Raw genomic sequence first — 21190 nt, forward strand, 5'->3', positions numbered from 1 at the left:
AAGTTGTTACTGTTTGAATTGGTTACGGAGTGATGATTTGGTTTATTCAAATTACTATAACACGTGGAATATTATTGGTAGTTGAGTTTGAAATAACTGCTTGTGGCTTGGATTCCTATTCACAGTTAGCAATGGAATTCCTAACTTACTCAACAACTTGGTTTCATACAGAATTGGAATTCCTACTTGATTCAAGAATCTTTTGATCATATCCTATAAATATGATGGCAGGTGTAGCATTGAGTTTTGTTCCGCGGAAGTGCAACTCTTTGAAGCCATGAGAAGTAAATCAGTTTTCGGTATGGCTCTCTTTTGTGTTCCTTCTGCTAAGAGAGACGGTATCTGATCCACCCAACTTAAGGTCACAACATCAAGAGAAAGAACGGATAATTTTTTATTAAGGCTGCAGACAATTAATGCATCTAACTGCTGCAGTAAGCATTGAGACGGGCTTTGGAGGCTAAAACAATAGATTCAAGAGGTTCTTGATTTGGCTTTCTATTTGGTTAGCTCCCTAGGTGTTAGAGATTGTTAGAGAGATTAAGTGTTTTGTAGGGTGTGATTTAGGGATTGAGTCAGAGGCGTGGCTGACAATTTGGGGGCCCTGTTCTAAATTTCAATCGGGGCCTCTTAATCAATTTTCAGAAGAAACTAATAATTGTTTTTATACGTAGTACTAACCATGGAAAGAAATTTTTATATCTAGAATTAAAACAAACATTAAGACATAACAATGGTTCTATGCAAAACATATCACGTGCAAAATATTAATAGTAAAAAAAAGATACACAAAATCAACATCTTACTAATAATCTTGACATGTCCGACAAGCTTGTTGAGATTTTTAGTTGCCTTCCCTTCGGTCTTCGACGTTTTCCTCGATGACCTAATCGACCACACAATTGAAAACAAAATAAACATCCCTGAGAATAACATCTCTAGTTCCGGGAATTTCCCGTCTTTGTTTTCTTGTTTCTTTCCGTCTTCCAAATCACAGAAAAAGAAGAAGTATATGCTTTAAATTAAGAAATACATTCAAGGAGGAGACTATGAAATGCATTGTTTGTCATTCTGTTCACGGCTAAAATATATAGTTGGTCTTGTAGGTAGCCATTCATGAGTATTAAAGATTTCAATTGAACCAAGAGTAACAACCCTGGATGACGAAATTCCTGCAAAAGTGACAGTAGCAATAACAAGAACGAGATTGTCAGATGAAAACAGTAGACAATCTTCAATTGTAATGAACATCAATAACTTTTTACACAATTTGCAAACTGAGTTTATTCCTAATGAATCCAAATAACTAAGAATGCCACATAAATCAAAGAGAAAAGGAAGCATATGGTCGGCACCGGCGCCTCGCCGATCGGCAAATAATCACGAGATCCGTCAGGTTGAGGCTTGAGCGTTGTAAAGCACAGTGCGGACCGACATTGAGACCTCGGATTCGGGAACGCAATTTGCGAAGAAGAGACTGTAGTCATCGGCGAGGGCGATCGGAAAAGCCCGATTGTAGGAGATGAAGGGAGGTGGGGAGAGATCTCGAAAGGTGAAGAGGAGGCGGATGTAGGGGCTTGAGAGGATGCACGGGCTAGGGTTAGGGTTTTGGGGCTGGTCGTCGGCGATTAGCGTTTGGAGGAGGTTGGAGGAGGAGTGGAGGAAGAAGCCGAAGAGGGAGGGGTCGGCGGAGGAGACGGAGGAGGATAAGGTGGCCTCGGCGACGGCGATGTTAGCGGCGCCATCGGAGGTGAATCCGAATTTCTCGAAGAGGATCAGAGGGCGGGAGTCGTCGGCGATCTTGAAGTCCTTGATCTCGGCGAAGGCGGCGGACGCGAGGAAGAGAAGATGAAAGCGGCGACGAGATTAGGATTCTTCATTGCCTAAGATCTTTTTTCTTCTGAATTTTTTTCGAATTTTGCTTGACCTTTTTTTTCTTCTTCTGTTCTGCGTGATTTGGGGGGCGGCTGGGTAGGGAGGAGGGGATTTTGCGCGATTCGGGGCCCCCCCAAATGTGGGGCCCTGTTCTGCGGAACCGGGTGCACCGCCTCAGCGGCGCCCCTGGATTGAGTGATCGAGAGATTCCACTTTGTATTCCTCACAATTTGGTAAAGTTATTCTTCTCCTTCGCCCGTGGACGTAGGCTGTAAGCCGAACCATGTATATCCTAGTGTTCGTGTGTTCTTGATATATTTCGTGCTTTCGTCATATTAGTTTATCCTGACGATTTTGTCATAACAGGGTAGACAGATTTGCGTGAGGCGATTATTCAGGATTTCGTAGTTTGCTTGTCCAGGATATCACAACAATTGAAGACAATTTGAAGACTATAAGCAACGTTGTCCTCCCATAGCAATGAAAATAAGATCCTTAAATATTCACTTGAAGCCTCTCTTTGCTCCTTTCCAGAAGTTTGGTTGGTAAGATTTAAAGTTTTCTTCACTCATCTATTTCTCGGAATTACTTGGCAACAGCATTTTAACTTAGGAGAGATTCGTCATCAAAATTCTGATAGAAATAGCATCTAGAGCAGTGGTCAACGGGGCAAAAAAAACACTTCAGGGGACCCTCCACAATTGAATTTCAATCAATTAATACCATCAATGTACACTATCAACGCTGTGAACGTCAACACGAGCCAGCAGGACAAGCGGTTTCATAGGTTTGTGGGGGCCACACGAGCAGCATCTCGTTCTGGTTCACGCGTGAAGAGAAGGGTTTCGTTGCAGGCCCACCCGAATATATATTGAAGCTATAAATATAGTTGTATTTGTGCCCTAGGTGCGTGCGCAAAACAGGGGGAGAAAAGCGGCAAGCAAGAGCTTTGTACAGAGGGAAAACAGTGATTTTTGGCTGTACTTGGTGAAGAACAACAGCGGCCTTTTGAGAGGGTTTTTGGCATTCTCTTCTTGAGAGATTTGAGAGTTTGTGTGATGGTTTAATTTGTGTGATTGTAAATCCTATTTGTATTCTCTCTATAATAGTAGATCTCCCCCTTCCTTGCCCCGTGGACGTAGGCAATTTGCCAAACCACGTAAAATTGATTGTCTCACTATTTGTGTGATTTATAATAGCTTACTTAGATTCCCTCGACAGGTTAGTCCTAGAACTGATGAGAGGAAGAGCTGATATCCAACTTTGTTGAGATATTTTGCTTTTAGTTCTTTTTTCCTTGGTAAAACGGGAATTCTTGTTGCGATCTAACTCTCTTGTTGTGCCACCGAGGTGCTGCCGAAATTTTCGCTACGCACAACAAGTGGTATCAGAACCTAGATTTTAGATCTAGGGTTTTGGAATTAGGTGGAGGAAGATTCTTGTGTGAAGCTTGGTTCTTGGATTTCTAGGCTTCGGTGGAGATAGCATTAGGAGTTGCCGTTGGAGATTTCGCTTTCCTCGTGTGGATAGGAGATCTATTTTAGAATCCGATGTAGGGTTCAGTTGGGTAATTCTTAATTTCCATCAAAGTTTGATTCTTTCTCTACAACTTAAAGTTAGTTTGCAATGGGAGAAGAAGGTAAAAGCAGCGAGTCGATGGCGAGTACAGTTCAAGTTGGTTTTCAGAACACCAAAATTTGTGTGGTGAAGTATGACGGTAAAATTAACTTTGGTTTTTAGATGAGCGACGTACAGGATGCGCTCAATGCTCAGAACTTGAAGGAGACCATCATGGTCCATGAGAGACCACCAAAATATAAAGAGGCGATATAGGAAAAGATGAATAGGAACGCTTGTAGGGTGATCAGGTCCTGTTTAGAACAGGAGTTAAAGTATATGTGATTGGGGTGGCGTCGGCGATGAAGATGTGAGAAATTCTCAATAATAAGTACCTTACGAAGAGTGTTGAGAACAGGTTGTATTTGCTACGTAGGTTATTCAGATTCCAGATGTCCAGAGGTATCTCGTAGCGCCTCATGTGAACAACTACACTAAGTTGTTGTCGGACTTGGCGAACGTGGATGGGAAGATTACGGATGAGTACAAGGCTATTATCTTATTGGGCTCCTTACCGGATGAGGAGTATGACACCTTTGTGCTCACTTTATTGAACGGAAGATCTTCTATCAGCTATAGTGAAGTTACTAATGCATTAACAAATTATGATTTGAGGAGGAATGACAATGAGACTTCTCGTGTTAGTATTTCAGGCGAGGCCTTGTCAACGAGAGGTAGAAGCTCATATCCGAAAGGTGGTAATAGAGGGAGGTCAAAGTCAAGAAGCTCCACTAATTAGTAAAGAACCAATGTGCATTCTGCAAGGAGCAGGGACATTGGAAGAGAGACTGCCCGAAGCTCAAGGAGAAGGAGAATGGCAAGAAAAAGGGCCCGAATACCAATGAGGTGAATATTACGAAAGGCGATGATTCCGATGATTCGAGCTTTTCTCTACTGATTACTCCGGATGTGAACCACTTGGATGCATCAGATTAGATGCTCGATTCCGGTGCTACCTATCATGTGACCCCTAGGAGAGATTGGTTGGCATCTTTTGAGAAGCTCGATGGAGGAGTTGTAGTCATGGGAAATGATCAATCCTGTGGTATTTGTGGGATAGGTACCGTGAGGATTCGAATGCACGATGGAGTAGTTCGTGAATTAAAAGAGGTAAGATTTGTTCCTCAGCTGAAGAAGAATCTTATTTATGTTGGAGCTTTGGAGGCAAAAGGATTCAAGATGACCTTTGAAGACGCTGTAACAAATGTTACTAACGGATCTTTGGTGGTGATGAAGGGAGTCTACAATCAAAACCTGTATTATCTGAAGAGGAGCACCGAGATTGGCCAGGTAGCTTCAGTTATTTTAGAGGCGGACATGAGTAGACTTTAGCATTATAGATTGGGGCACACAGGTGAGAAATCACTGCAGGCGTTGTGTAAGCATGGACTATTGAATAGAGCCAAGAGTAGGAAGATTGAGTTCTGTGAGCACTAAGTTCTTGGCAAAAAGACAAAGGTAAAGTTTGAGACAACCATTCATCAGATGAGGGGCATTCTGGATTATGTGCACACAGACGTTTGAGGTTCTACCAAGACTGTATCACTTGGTGTTCGACATTGGTTCATCACGTTTGTTGATGACTATTCTAGGCGATGTTAGGTGTACACCATGACGAAGAAGAGTGAAGTCTTAGATTTGTTTGTGGAGTGGAAGAATAGATTGGAACTGCAGACTAGGAGAAAGATCAAGACGTTGCGATCCGACAACGGTGGTGAATATACTTCAGACCCCTTTCTGCAGCTATGTCGAGATGAGGGCATAGAGAGACACTTCACGGTTAGTCATACACTGTAGCAAAATGGGGTAGCAGAGATGCTAAATCGGTCTCTGCTGGAGAAAGTCTGATGTTTATTATCGCAGAGTGGTTTGGAGAAGATCTTTTGGGCTGAGGCACTTACATATGCGAGTCACCTCATTAATAGGCTCTTTTCATCTGCGATTGAGGGGATGACCCCTATAGAGATGTGGTCGAGAGAGCCAACACACGATTATGACCAGCTCAAGGTATTTTGGTGTCCTGCATTTTATCATGTGAGAACAGATAAATTAGAATCTCGAGCTAGGAAGGTAATATTTGTAGGATTCAAGCATGGTGTCAAGGGATATAAGTTATGAGATCCAGTTGATAGAAAGATTGTGCTGAGTAGGGACGCCATATTCGATGAGGTTTCTATCTTAAATCTTCCCAGTTCTCATCAGGTGGAGAGCAACCCGACAGATGAGATATCACAGGTGGTGGAGATCGATGCAGCTCCACAGTATCCAGATAGTGCAGTATCCATTAGAGTGCTGACTGAGGTGATGCCAGGCGAGCACGATGGTAATACTGAGGATACGGGTACTGATGTGCAGGATCAGGGACCGACGGCTCAGGTTCAGGATTCTATTACAGTTCGGAGATAGAGGAGAGACATATGGATGTCAGCACGATATGCCGACAGACTTGCGTATGTACTTCCAGTGGAAAGTATCGATGAGATGGTGCCTATTACATTCAGAGAGGCCGAGCAGAGTTCGGAGACTGATTCATGGTAGGTAGATATGCAGGAGAAGATGGAGTCTCTTCACAAGAATGATACGTGGGAGCTTGTTAAGCTTCCAAAGGGGCGGAAGGCAATTAGTTGCAAGTGGGTATACACAAAGAAGGAGGGCATTGAGGGCACTTCATTGAGGTTCCAAGCTAGGTTGGTTGCGAAGGGCTATGCACAGGAGGAAGGTATTGACTATAATGAGGTTTCCTCTCCGGTGGTGAAGCACTCTTCGATTTGGATTTTGCTAGCTTTGGTGGCACAATATGGATTAGAGTTAGATCAGTTGGATGTGAAGACGGTATTTCTTCATGGTGATCTTAATGAAGAAATATATATGACTCAGCCATTGGGATTCCGAGCTGCAGGGAAGGAAAAATTTGTTTGCAGATTGAAGAAATCGCTATACAGTTTAAAGCAGTCTCCTCGACAGTGGTATAGGTGATTCGATAGTTTTATGATTAGTCATTCGTACACTCGGAGCCAGCTTGATTCTTACGTATATTTTCGCAAGTTGAAAGGAGGTGCGTACATCTATTTATTATTTTATGTCGATGACATGTTGGTTGTCTCTGTTAGATCCTATTGCCACTAGGAAAGAACCCTAGAGAGGAGGTGAATAGGGTTTATGCTAATCTAATCCGATTTAAATATTAATTAAAACTTATTAACAAATATATTCTTGCAAGATAAATATACAACTAATTATGAGCAAGAATATGCAATATGAACAAATGGCTATATCCTAGCAATAAGATATACTATGAGATATATGCAAGGATATACAAAACACTCAAGGGTAAACAAACTAAACTAAATAGTGGGTTATATAAACAATGAGCAATATACAAAGGCGATATAAGATATGAACATAAAAAAAAGTGCGCCAATGCAATCACAAACAAATGATATGTTCACGAGGTTCGATTCCCACGACCTACGTCATCGCTCCTCACCTCAAGGAGATCTCCACTATCACACCGAGTTTTCTACGCTTATCCGAAAAATGTTTACACCTCACAATACGATTTTCTAGCTAACCGAAAACTTTACAATCCACACTCACAATGTAACTACACTAACTATCACCTCAAGTGTTGGTCTCTAGCCCGTGTCTCCCTCAAGTGTTAGGAATTACAACCTCTCTAGGCATTACCACCTACCCCACTCCTCTTGAGACGACCCCGTCTCTCACCACACACTCCTCTTGGTGTACCAGTATAATACAAAGTGATCCTCACAATTAAGCACAATAACAACAATTGATTTGTTCTCTAAACAAGATGAGAACTAAGTTAAGCACAACTCAAAGTTACAATCTCTCACAATCCCAATAATACTATGTATGAAAATACTATAAGCTCAAAGTAGGTGTGTGTAACAATGAGATTTATCAAATCTAAACTCAATATAAAAACTAGCTTTAATGAATGATAATCAAACAAATATGTAAAAGTAAAGCTAGATATGCGTTTAGAAAATTTCTCAATAGATCAAGAGAGTGAGGGAGAAGAGTTGGATGCTCAAACACCGATGGATGATCTTCCTCAAGCCCTTGTGAAATTGTTTTCACAAAACAAACTCTCAAACGCTTAAAAGATTTTTAAACAAACACTAAACAAAACTTCAAACCCTTGTTAAACCTTCTTAAAACATTCTCTCTTTTTTTGAAAGATGAGAGCAAGGGGGTATTTATAGAAACCCAAAACATCAGTAGAAACCCAAGTAAAATGACCAAAAAACCAAATCCTACAAAATCTGGAAAGTGCAGAAATATAGTCGTTATTGATCGGCGGTCGACCGCAGAGCCACTGGCGGTCCAAAACTAGCCGTTGGGAAACAGGTTGAAAAAGTCACGGTCGACCGCAGAGCCACATCCGGTCGACCGTGGGAAGTTCTAAAAAATAATCTCAAGTCTCTAGAAAATTGGCGGTCGACCACAGTGCCAAGGGAGGTCGACCACAGTGCCAAGGGAGGTCGACCACAAGCTGTTGAAAAATAGAGCACAGACTCTGGACTATCGGCGGTCGACCACAGCGCCAAGGGCGGTCGACCGCGAACTAATATTTCAAATATCTAGGTTTGAAAATAAAATGCTGATTTTTAAACTACATTTAAAAATAGCAAATAAATTCAAAAAAATATAAAACTTTGGGAAATGATTGTAGACATGATAATACACATGTTATAAAAACAGGTTTTCAAAAAGGACCTTCCAAATAAAAAATATCACTATTTTACAAAATAGTCCAAAACATGAAAATGTAAATATATGAGTTTTGACATTTTAGCTTAACCATGTTTTAAAACATTATAAAATGGTTATATAGACTTAATAAAAGATATATATGATTATTGTTAAGTCCATAAACCAAGAAAATAATATTTTCTCAAAATATATGATTATTGTTAAGTCCATAAACCAAGAAAATAATATTTTCTCAAAATTGCATATTCTATGCAATAAATTCTAAAATACAATTCTCAAAATTGCATATTCTATGCAATAAATTCTAAAATACAATAGAATATGAAACAAATAAAAATGTGATGTTTGTTGTTTCATATCTATATAGTTAAACCAAAACACAATAGTAAATACGAAATATGTAATTTCATATTTATAAATATAAAAACCCAAAAAACATGTATGTACATATATAACTATATATATACATAGAAACTAATAAAATGTGTGTGTATATATGATTGAGCTTAAAGTATCAACACACATAATATAACACCTAAACTAAATGTTACCCAAGCTTGATTGATCTTCGATGTAGCTCAACTTAGTATACTTACGGATGAAGCTAGAACTTGGATCTTCAATTTGAATTGCATAGGCTTCACTCCACAATTCCGCCAACCTCCATTGGATATGATCGTTGAAGCGCAATTCCATCCATCCTCCAACATATTATTTGTCTACAATAAATAGATAAACACAAACACTAGATAAATAATATTAGTCGTAAATTGTTTGTTAAACATCATCAAAATAAGAAGGCCAACAACCTCTATTTCCATTTATGCTATAAATGAGTTGAAGGCACAACTTTCAAAGGAGTTTGAGATGAAGGATTTGGGTGAGGTGAAGCGCATTTTAGGGATGGAGATCGGCATAGACAAGAAGAATGGCAGAATTTGTTTAACACAGGTGACTTATTTGGAGAAGGTTCTACAGTAATTTCATGTTAGCATGGATACGAAGCCAGTTAGTGTACCATTGGGAGAATATTTAAAGCTTTTAGTTGATCTTTTACCGAAGACAGTTGAAGATTGAGAGTTAATGTTGAAGACTCCATATGCGAGCGTGGTTGGGAGCTTGATTTATGCGATGGTATGTACGAGACCGGATTTATCATAGGCGGTGAGCATGGTATCGAGATACATGCACGATCCAGGAGTGGGTCATTGGGACACCGTGAGATGGATGATACATGCACGATCCAGGAGTGGGTCATTGGGACACCGTGAGATGGATTTTGAGGTACATTTAAGGTACGCTCAATGTTGGTTTAAGGAGTGGGTCATTGGGACACCGTGAGATGGATTTTGAGGTACATTTAAGGTACGCTCAATGTTGGTTTAGTTTATGAGCGGGACACTACAGGTGGACAGTTATGCATTGGCTATGTTGATTCGGATTATGCCGAGGATTTGAATAAGCGCCGGTCTACTACGGGGTATGTGTTTACTTTGAGCCGTGCGTCGGTGTGTTGGAGATGCACCTTACAGTGGCTTTATCTACGACGGAGGCAGAGTATATGACGATTACGGAGGCTGTGAAGGAGGCTATTTAGCTTCGGGGATTTTTGGAGGAACTTGGTATATCGCAGAGGTCTGTCACTATTCATTATGATAGCATGAGTGCTATCTATTTAATAAAGAATCAGGTTTTTTATGCAAGGATGAAACACATTGATGTTCATTATCACTTCGTTCATGATATTCTTGAAGATGACGATGTGGAGATTTTGAAGGTCCACACGAAGGATAATCTGGCGGATATGCTCACAAAGGTGGTTCCGAGCAACATGTTTGATCATTATCAAAACTTGTTGCATATTCGTGATTGTTGAGGCCGTTAACGACCATTTGGATGAACTACGTGAGGCTTGATTCCTTGGGCAAAAGGATACTTAGGCAGTCTTTACGATGCAGTCGGTTTAGATTAGTTGATTTTGATGGGGGTGAGATTGTTTGGACTCTCGTTCGGGTTCTCGACTTGTTGTGGACTGAGTCCGTTGTCGTGAATTAACTTCACGTCGTATTGGACACAATAAGTGGGAATTTGGATGCTTTGATGTCGGCTCAGTTTTGGGAAAACTTTACCGAGGTGAAGAATTGTGAACGTTAACACGAGCCAACAGGACACGAGGTTTCATAGGTTTGTGGGGGCCACACGAGCAGCATCTCGTTTTGGTTCATGTGTGAAGAGAAGGTTTTCATTGCAAGCCCACTCGAATATATATTGAAGCTAAAAATATTTGTATTTGTTCCCTAGGTGCATGCGCAAAACAGGGGGATGAAAGCGGCGTGCAAGAGCTTCGTACAGAGGGAAAAACAGTGATTTTCGGCTGTACTTGGTGAAGTACAACCACGGCCTTTTGAGAGGGTTTTTGGCATTCTCTTTGTGAGAGATTTGAGAGTTTGTGTGAGGGTTTAATTTATGTGATTGCAAACCCTATTTGTATTCTCTCTCTAATAGTAGATCTCCCCCTTTCTTGCCCCGTGGACGTAGGTAATTTGTCGAACCATGTAAAATTGGTTGCCTCGCTATTTGTGTGATTCGTAATAGCTTACTTAGGTTCCATCGACAGGTCAATCCTAGAACTGATGAGAGGAAGAACTGATATCCCACTTTGTTAAGATATTTTGCTTTTGGTTCTTGTTTCCTTGGTGAAACGGGAATTCTTGTTGCGATCTAACTCTCTTGTTTTGCTGCTGAGGTGTTGCCGATGTGCTGCCAAAATTTTCGCTGTGCACAATAAATGCAACAAGCAAATAGCAATTGCAGTCAAAATAAAATGTCGTTCAATGCAATCAACAACTTTAAAATGTGTTTAACAACACCCCGCCATATTCTCCTTGGTTTCCTGTATAATGGTTTTTGTAGAGGGGTCCTCTATTAGGACCTTTTTGCGTTGATTTTAGTCGCCTCTGCTTGAAAACCCAGCGAGTTACAAGCTAAAAAGTCAGTCTTATTGTTTTATAGTCGATGCAGTTACAGGATGAAATAAGGGCTAGGATTCGGTGCATGCCACGTCAGGGTGTTGATTTTCATCTTCGATCTTTTATCGAAAGCCTCTGCAGAACCAACTGCCATGCATACAAAGTTCAGAGGAACACCGCTGCCAAACCTCGTGACAACTTACGGATCGAACTCGAGACAATTCACAACTGCAAAACTTTTGGAGATCATCTTGATTGTCTGGGGTCTCTCTCAGGGTTACGAATGTTAGGAATATTAGTTGTTTAGACAAAATCAAAAAATTAGTTTGAACAGTTAATAATTATCAGATAATGGTGGGTTACTATTATAACACGGATATAAGAAATAATTCAAACGAGAATAAGTAAAGGTTTGAAATACGGTCTGATGATCGAAGTGTGCACAAAGCAGTGTCCCAAGAATCTAATTGCCCCCTCTCGTACAGGGCTACGTGGCAATGGATCTTGGAGATACGACGACCCTCGGTCAGGCGACCTCCTTCTCGTCGGCACAAACTTCAAGAAGGCTCTGCGAACTCTTCACGACTTTCAGGGAACCAGCGTATAACAGCAAGAAAACTTTGTTTTAAAGAGAAGAAAAGAAGAGAAACTCGTTTTTGATTCAGTGTCTATAGCCCTCGCAGATGTTGGTTTTTATAGAGGAAAAACATTTGTTATCCACAAATCCCGCCCATTTATTTAGCTAGCCGTTTTTATTTTCGCAGCCAAATGATTAACATGTTTTAATTGCTTAACACGTTTTAATTGCTTAACACGTTTTAATTGCTTAGCTCGTTTTAATTGTTCCAATTAGCAAAAAATAAAAATTCAAAGTGTAGCAGGTTAAGGGCCCATCTATCCGGAGCTGCATTCGTGTCCGCAGGTCGTGCGCGCATGCCACCCGACCTGAGCCCGACCAACGCGCGCATGTGTGGTGTGGAACATAACCTTTATTTGTTTCTAGGAATAGAAGAGAAGAAAAAGGGTTATAAACACCCTTCATTCCCATCTTCTATCCAATGTGGGACTAAAATTTCCCACTCCAAACTCAAGTTTTAAGTTACAACTCCAACAACAAATCCTTCATGAATGGTGGGCGTCAAGCCTGGCCCACCACATCAACTGCCTAATTTTATGTGTTTCGTGATGGATTTGCTTTTGCTGTAATTTGTGTCCATTTCATTTTGATCCAAGTTTTTTTTTTTTTTTGCAATATCGGGTAAACTTGTCGATTTATTGGTGGACAGTGACTGTTTAAGTTTTCTAATTTTTTCTCTAATCCTTGCTAATTTTATTATTTTTCTCTAATAGTGGAGGAAGCAATTGGGTGGATAATTATTGTTCATAGTTTGAGATGGGAAGCAACCGCACTAGTGCACTACAAGTGATAGACTGCAATTATCATTTTTTTATAAAAGCCTTTGCAAGTTAGAATGCGTAAAATATGTTGAATAGTCGATTATTTTTTTTCCTTTTTTTTTCTTTTTCCTTCAACAGTGGTGGAACTTCCCAGCGTAGGTGGCCTCGATGGAGGCCGCAATAGTGGCGGCAACATTTGTCACAGGTGGTGGAACTAGTCTTGTTGATGGATTGGTGGACTATGTCTTATAGAAAGAGGCAAACTAGCATTTTAAAAAAAAAAATCAACATGGTATTTTAGAAACACTCTTGGAGTGTTTTGAGGACGCTTTTGTGGAAAAACATCACGGAATGGTGTTTTCAAAATAAGAAAAAACACCATGGTTATCAACATACCCCTAGCTTTTAATTCCCAAAAATTAGCTTATAAGCTCATCTTACTAATCTAGGTTTGAACAAATAAATAAATTTTCTACTAATATAAGTTTTGTAGAATTTTCATCATAAAAATCAAAAGTCAGTACAGCTTATAAACTTCAAAAAAGAGGCCCACCCAAAAACCGTCTATTTCCCACTTATGTCAAAGGATCTTTTTAATGTTGTGTAAGCGGTAAGGATCCAAGTTTATTCAACATGCAGTCTTTAGATTTTTTTTTCCCCTCCTCTAAATTAAAAGCCATCACGGCTCAGATTCGTTTTTTTTTTAATTACAATCCAATAAAACTCTGGCCTGTCTACCATGCTCGAGCAAACATTGTCATGTCGGTTAAGGAAATCAAAACTCCGTTTCAAATGTTTATGCTTCGTAAAATGTTTACTAGACATGTTTCGCACGAGTACCTCAACTGTGTGCAGACTATACTATGACGGAGTTTATGTGTTTGAATAGGATACCAATTTTCATATTAAGTCTGACAAGTTATGCTAATATATAAATCCTAATTTTTAAAGCACCTCCGGAATAGGCAAAGGTAAATAGAACATCTCCAGCATCAAAGGGTGTGTTTGATAAACCCCAAAATTTTAAATCTATCTATATCTATACTACTATAAAAAGAGGATTGAGATGTTAAAACTTTAGAAAAATTGTGTCAAGGCCCCAAAAGTAATAACCTCATGTGACTTGGCCTCTCCACTTTTTTCCATTGTGATTTAGCCCCAAAAAGTATCACACAATGTGATTCAGCCTTTTTTTCATATGATTCAGCTCTTTACTCTATGCTAACTGAGCACAAAGAGAGAGAAACAAATATAAAAGTCAAAAATACCCTCATTTCCTCCTCTCTCTCTCTCTTCCTTCTTTCTACAACTAAGTTTGTTCCTCCTTCCTCCTCTGCTCTTCTCCTCTCTCCTAACACATTTCCTTCCTCCTCTCTTTCTTTCTACTTTTTCTCTCAGACACTGACATCCCCTTTGCCACCGCCAACTTTGGGTGCACGTTTCGGTCATATTTTTCGCTCCTTTTCCCCTGCTAATTTTCCCCAATCTCTCTTTCTTTTCCCCCAAAACTAAAAAGCCTCTAATTTTTCCCAACACTGAAAGCAAAGAGGTGGCAAAGAACAAGGCGGAGGAGGTAGTACTAGAGGAGGACGAGGAGGAAAACGAGGCGGCCGCAAGTTCCATAAACATCCAAGCTATGGTTCATTTTAAGTCCATTTTAAATCATGTTAAGTCTGTTTAAACTTGTTTTAAGTCTAAAAAAAGTTAAATTAAACTTAACATAAACCATGTTAATCTAATTCAAATTATTTTAAGTCTAATTCATGTTAAATCCAATTTGATTCATGTTAACTCTAATTTGATTCATGTTAAGTCTAATTTAATTCCTTTTAAGTCTAATTTCAATTATGTTAAATTCCTTTTAAATCTAATTTAAATAATGATAAGTCTAATTCAAATTGTTTTAAATATAAGAACAAGTTGAATTAGATTTAACATGAATCAAATTGGACTTAACATGAAATTAGACATAAAATAATTTCAATTAGACTTGAATTAGACTTAACATGAATTAAATTGGACTTAACATAAATCAAATTGGACTTAACATAAAATTAGACTTAAAATAATTTGAATTAGACTTATCATGTTCCATGTTAAGTATAATTTAACTTATTTTTAGACTTAACATGAATCATGTTAAGTCTAATTCAACTTAGTTTAAGTCTTAAAATAAGTTAAATTAGACTTAATATAATTCATGTTTAGTCTAATTCAACTTATTTTAAGTCTAATTTTTAGTTAAGTCTAATTTAATTCATGTTAAGTCCAATTTGATTTGTGTTAAGTCCAATTTGATTAGTGTTAAGTCCAATTTGGTTCGTGTTAAGTCCAGTTTGGTTCATGTTAAATCTAATTTAATTCATTTTAAGTCTCATTTAATTCATTTTAAGTCCAATTTAAATCATACTAATTTAATTTAACTTATTTTAAGTCTAAAAATAAGTTAAATTAGGCTTAACATGAACCATGTTAAGTCTAATTCGAATTATTTTAAGTCTAGATTCATGTTAAGTCCAATTTAATTCATGTTAAGTCTAATTTAACTTATTTTTTGGCATAAAATAAGTTAAATTAGACTTGACATGATATAAATTCGACTTAAAAAGAATTTAACATGATTGAAATTAGACTTAAAAAGAATCAAATTGGACTTAACATGAATAAAATTAGACTTAACATGAAATTAGAATTAAAATAATTTGAATTAGACTTAACATTCATGTTAAGTCTAATTTAACTTATTTTTAGACTTAAAATAAGTTGAATTAGACTTAGCATTATTTAAATTGGACTTAAAATGAATTAGTTTAGGCTTAAAATGAATTAAATTAGATTTAACACGAACCAAACTGGACTTAACATGAATCAAAGTAGACTTAAAAAGAATCAAACTGGATTTAACACGAACCAAACTGGACTTAACACGAGCCAAACTAAACTTAACTAGAAATTAGACTTAAAATAAGTTAAATTAGACTTAACATGATTCGTGTTAAGTCTAATTTAACTTATTTTTAGACTTAAAATAAGTTGAATTAGACTTAACAGGATTCATGTTAAGACTAAAAACAAGTTAAATTAGACTGAACATGAATCATATTAAGTCTAATTCAAATTATTTTAAGTCTAATTTCATGTTAAGTCTAATTTGATTCATGTTAAGTCTCTAATTTAACTTATTTTAAGTCTAATTTCTAGTTAAGTCTAATTTAATTCATATTAAGTCCAATTTGATTCATGTTAAGTCCATTGTGATTCGTGTTAAGTCCAGTTTGGTTCGTGTTAAGTCCAGTTTAATTTGTGTTAAGTCTAATTTATTTTATGTTAAATCTAATTTAATTTATTTTAAGTCTTATTTAATTCATTCTAAGTCCAATTTAAATCATGCTAAGTCTAATTCAACTTATTTTAAGTCTAAAAATAAGTTAAATTAGATTTAACATGAACCATATTAAGTCTAATTAAAATTATTTTAAATCTAGTTTCATATTAAATCTAATTTGATTCATGTTAAGTCTAATTCAACTTTTTTTAGGCTTAAAATAAGTTAAATTAGATTTAACATGATTTAAATTAGACTTAAAAAGAATTAAATTAGACCTAACATGAATCAAACTGGACCTATTTAACATGAATTAAATTAGACTTAAAAGAATCAAACCGGACCTAACATGAATCATGTTAAGTCTAATTTAACTTGTTTTTAGACTTAAAATAATTTGAATTAGAGTTAACATGAATCATGTTAAGTCTAATTTAACTTCTTTTTAGACTTAAAATAAGTTGAATTAGACTTAATATGTTTCATGTTAAGTCTAAAAAAAAGTTAAATTAGGCTTAACAAGAACCATGTTAAGTCTAATTCGAATTATTTTAAGTCTAGTTTTATGTTAAGTCTAATTTGATTCATGTTAAGTCTAATTCAACTTATTTTTAGGCTTAAAATAAGTTAAATTAGACTTAACATGATTTAAATTAGACTTAAAAAATTTAGTATGATTAAAATTAGACTTAAAAGAAATCAAATTTGACTTAATATGAATCAAATTAGACTTAACATGAAATTAGATTTAAAATAATTTGAATTAGACTTAACATGGTTCATGTTAAGTCTAATTTAACTTGTTTTTAGAATTAAAACAAGTTGAATTAGACTTAACATCATTTAAATTATACTTAAAATAAATTAAATTAGATTTAACACGAACCAAACTAGACTTAACATGAATCAAACTGGACTTAACACGAACCAAACTGGATTTAACTCGAACCAAACTGGACTTAACACGAACCAAACTAGACTTAACTAGAAATTAGACTTAAAATAAGTTGAATTAGACTTAACATGATGTGTGTTCGTGTTAAGTCTAATTTAACTTGTTTTTAGACTTTAAATAAGTTGAATTAGATGTTAGACCCTAGAGGGGGGGTGATTAGGGTCTTATGCTAATCTAATCTGATTAAATACCAATTAAAACTAATTAACAAGTTATCCTAGCAAGTATGAAATACAACAAGATATGTAAGCTAGGATAAGCAATATGAACAAACGAATATATCCTTTCAATGAGATATTACAAGTATATGAGCAAGGATATATAAACTAACACAAGGGTAAAATAAACAATCTACACAAGTGATAGGGTAATATGATGAGCAATACACAAAGGCGATATAAGATATGAAAACAAGAATAAGAACGCCAATGCAATCACAAACAAAACGATATGTTTACGAGGTTCGGTCCCCACGACCTACGTCCCCGCTCCTCACCTCGAGGAGATCTCCACTATCACAACCGGGTTTTCTACGTTCACCCGAACAACGTTTACACCTCACAATACAATCACTATGTAATCACACCTCACACACTAAGTGTTGGTCCTAGCCCGTGTCCTCCTCCTCAAGTGCTCGGTTACAACCTCTCCCTAGGCACGTCAACCGACGCCACTCCTCTTGGATTCGACCCCGTCTCTCACCACACACTTCTCTCGGTGTACAAGTGTATTACAAGTGAATCCTCACAATAAGCACAATATATTAAACAAGCTTAAACAAGTTTAAACTCTTTTTAAAACCCTTGTTTAAAAACTTCTTTTAAAACATTCTTCATTACATAAAAAGAGATCAGCAATTGGGTATTTATACCCACTCAAGATCTCAACAAAAACCCCAAACAAAATGACTGGTTATCAAAAAGGACTTCCCAAATGAAAAATATCATCATTTTACAAAATAGTCCAAAACATGAAAATATGAGATACTTGAATTTTGATGTTTTGACATAAACCAACTTTTGAAACTTTGTGAAATGTTTTTATAGACTTAGTAAAACATGTATAAACTGATATTAAAGTCTACAAACTAAGAATACAATATTTTCACAAATACAATAGAAAATGAAACCTATGAGTATGTATATGAAAATATATTTGTTTCATATCTAAGTAGATAAACCAAATCACAATATGAAACATGTAATTTCATATTTATAAACATGAAAACTAAAACTTGTGTTGTATATATATGTGACTACATATATATACAAGGAAACCAATAAAATGTGTGTGTATAGATAATTGAGCTTAGAGTATCTAACACACATAATATAAAATCTAAACTAGATTACCCAAGCTTGATCTTGATCTTCATTGAAGCTCAACTTAGTACACGTGCGGATGAAGCTTGAACTTGATCTTTAACTTGAATTGTACGTTGCTTCACTCCACAATTCCGCCAACCTCCTCTTGATATGATCGTGTAGGCTTAATTCCATCCATCCTCCAACTCGTTGTTTGCCTAGTATAAATACAAAAACACAAACACTAGACAAACAACATTAGTGGTAAATTATTTGTTAAACATCATCAAAACAAAGAGGCCAACATTAGACTTAACAGGATTTATGTTAAGACTAAAAACAAGTTAAATTAGACTGAACATGAACCATGTTAAGTCTAATTTAAATTATTTTAAGTCTAATTTTCATGTTAAGTCCAATTTGATTCATGTTAAGCCAAATTCGATTCATGTTAAGTCTAATTCAACTTGTTTTTAAACTTAAAACAAGTTGAATTACACTTAACATGATTTAAATTAGACTTAAAAGGAATTTAACATGATTAAAATTAGACTTAAAAGTAATTAAATTAGACTTAACATGAATTAAATTGGACTTAACATGAAACTAGACTTAAAATAATTTGAATTAGACTTAACATAGTTCAAGTTAAGTCTAATTTAAATTGTTTTTAGACTTGAAACAAGTTAAATTAGACTTAACATAATTTAGATTGGACTTAAAATAAATTAAATTATATTTAACACGAACCAAACTGGACTTAACACGAACCAAATTAGACTTAACATAAATCAAATTAGACTTAACATGAATCAAATTGGACTTAACTAGAAATTAGATTTAAAATAAGTTGAATTAGACTTAACATAATTCATGTTAAGTCTAGAAAGAAGTTAAATTAGACTTAACGTGAACCATGTTAAGTCTAATTCAAATTATGTTAAGTCTAATTTCATGGTAAGTCTAATTTGATTCATGTTAAGTCTAATTCAACTTATTTTTAGATTTAAAATAAATTGAATTAGATTTAACCTGATTTAAATTAGATTTAAAAAGAATTAAATTAGACTTAACATAAAAAAAAAGATGAAGACCATGCAACCTTTTACATTTAACATTCTTCGACTTTAGTATCAGGAAAAATTAAGGCTTTTTTTAGTTTTGGTGGGAAAGAAAGATAGATCGGAGAAACTTAGTGGGAGAAAAGGAGTGAACAATATGGTTAGAGCGTGCACACAAGGTCAACGGCGGCGGAGGGGGATGTCGGCGTCTGAGAGAAAAAGGAGGAAGAGATAGAGAGGAGGAAGTAAATGGGTTAGGAGAGAGGATGAGAAGAGAGGAGGAAGGAGGACCAGAGTTAGATATGGAGAGAAGGAAGAGAGAGGAGGAAGATGATATTTTGGGCTTTTATATTTGTCTCTCTCTCTTTCTGCTTAGTTAGCATAAAAACTACATGAAAAAGGGCTAAATCACATAGATTTGTACTTCAGGGGCTGCAACACATAGGGAAAAAGTTGGAGGGGTCAGGTCACATGAAGTTATTACTTTTGTGGCTTTGACACAATTTTTCCTAAAACTTTTAATTTTCTTTTTTGCCCTCTCAAATTTTGATAAATTATGACTATGTCGTTATCTCTAATTAATCTTTCATTGAATAATATAATCTTTTATTAATTATACAAATAAGTATATAAAAATTATCAGTAGTATCAATTAAATTATTATAATGACTATTTATGAATCATAATAAAATAATTAAAATAATAGAATAAATAGAATAATATATTACCAAATACTATTAAGAATTATACTATAATTCAATGAGCAATAAAAATTGCATAAATAATTTATTATTTAATAATATCATATAAATTATGAATTACACTATTTATTTAGTATTATATTATTAAATTAATTAATTAAATTTTTTTGAGTCTTTTCTCAAAGATTATTACATGATACTAAATAATCTATACTTGGCAATGATTGAAAACTAACATTTATACAAAAAACTATTTAATATTAATAATAGTACTGTTAATTGTTAATGGTAGTATAATAAAAATTTATAAAATTTTTATAGTACTAAATTATTTAAGAGTGTAATTTAAAAAATTAAATTAGATAAATATTTATGATATATAGATAATATAATTATTTTAATAATATTACTTGAACTAAGAATTATAATATTAAATAAGATAAGTTATAGTAAAAGCTCCATGAACTTTCAACATTTTTGCAGTAAATAGACCCTATGAACTTTCGAAATCACAATAAATCCCTAATAGCTTTTGTAGAAAGCCTCCAACATCTTTTAGATAAATTACATCAAACCCTCAATAACTTTCAGAATGCTTTTTTATGCCATTTTCTAATTCTAATTTATTAGGGTTATGTCTAAATTCAAAAAATTATTGGGGGTCTTCTTTGAAACAAAAAAGTCATTAAGGGTTTAGTGTAATTTTAAAAAATCATATGGGCTAAAAGTTCATTAGACTTTAGTGTAATTTACCCTATTAAATAATTATAATGAGAAGTAACTATCGCGATATGTTGCAGGTATTAAGTGTAACTATCTAGTTAACATCAGGAAAAAGCTAGCAAGATTAATACAGTTTAGTTAATTTAGAGTTAAGTTAGCAACTTTCAAGTTTGAGGGGCCTATTTAAGAAAACTTATAGAATTTATATTTTTATTTAAGAACAATTTTAGATTTGGGGGCTTATTTAAAAAAAAGATTAATGCTAGGCGAACATTTAAGAAAAACATTCAATTACAATAACTACACAATAATATTTAATTCATACATTTCTTTTTAAGCAATCTTATTATACAATTTTATTTATTAACACATAGTTTTACTATTCAGTTAAAATTTTAAAATTTAAAACATATACGTTCATGTGCAAAGCACGTGCATTATACTGGTATGAAAAAAAAGGCATTACCCAGATTTGAACGGAAGACCTTTGGTGTGTTAGACTGACATGACAGCCAACCACAC

At 35.5% G+C, this 21190-nt stretch overlaps 1 pseudogene; it reads right to left on the reverse strand.

The window, feature by feature from the left end:
- On the reverse strand, positions 220-1866 carry LOC109838449 (annotated as a pseudogene).

This window comes from Asparagus officinalis, chromosome 4 (genome assembly GCF_001876935.1).
Source record: "Asparagus officinalis chromosome 4, Aspof.V1, whole genome shotgun sequence".
In the NCBI taxonomy this organism is placed as follows: Eukaryota; Viridiplantae; Streptophyta; class Magnoliopsida; order Asparagales; family Asparagaceae; genus Asparagus; species Asparagus officinalis.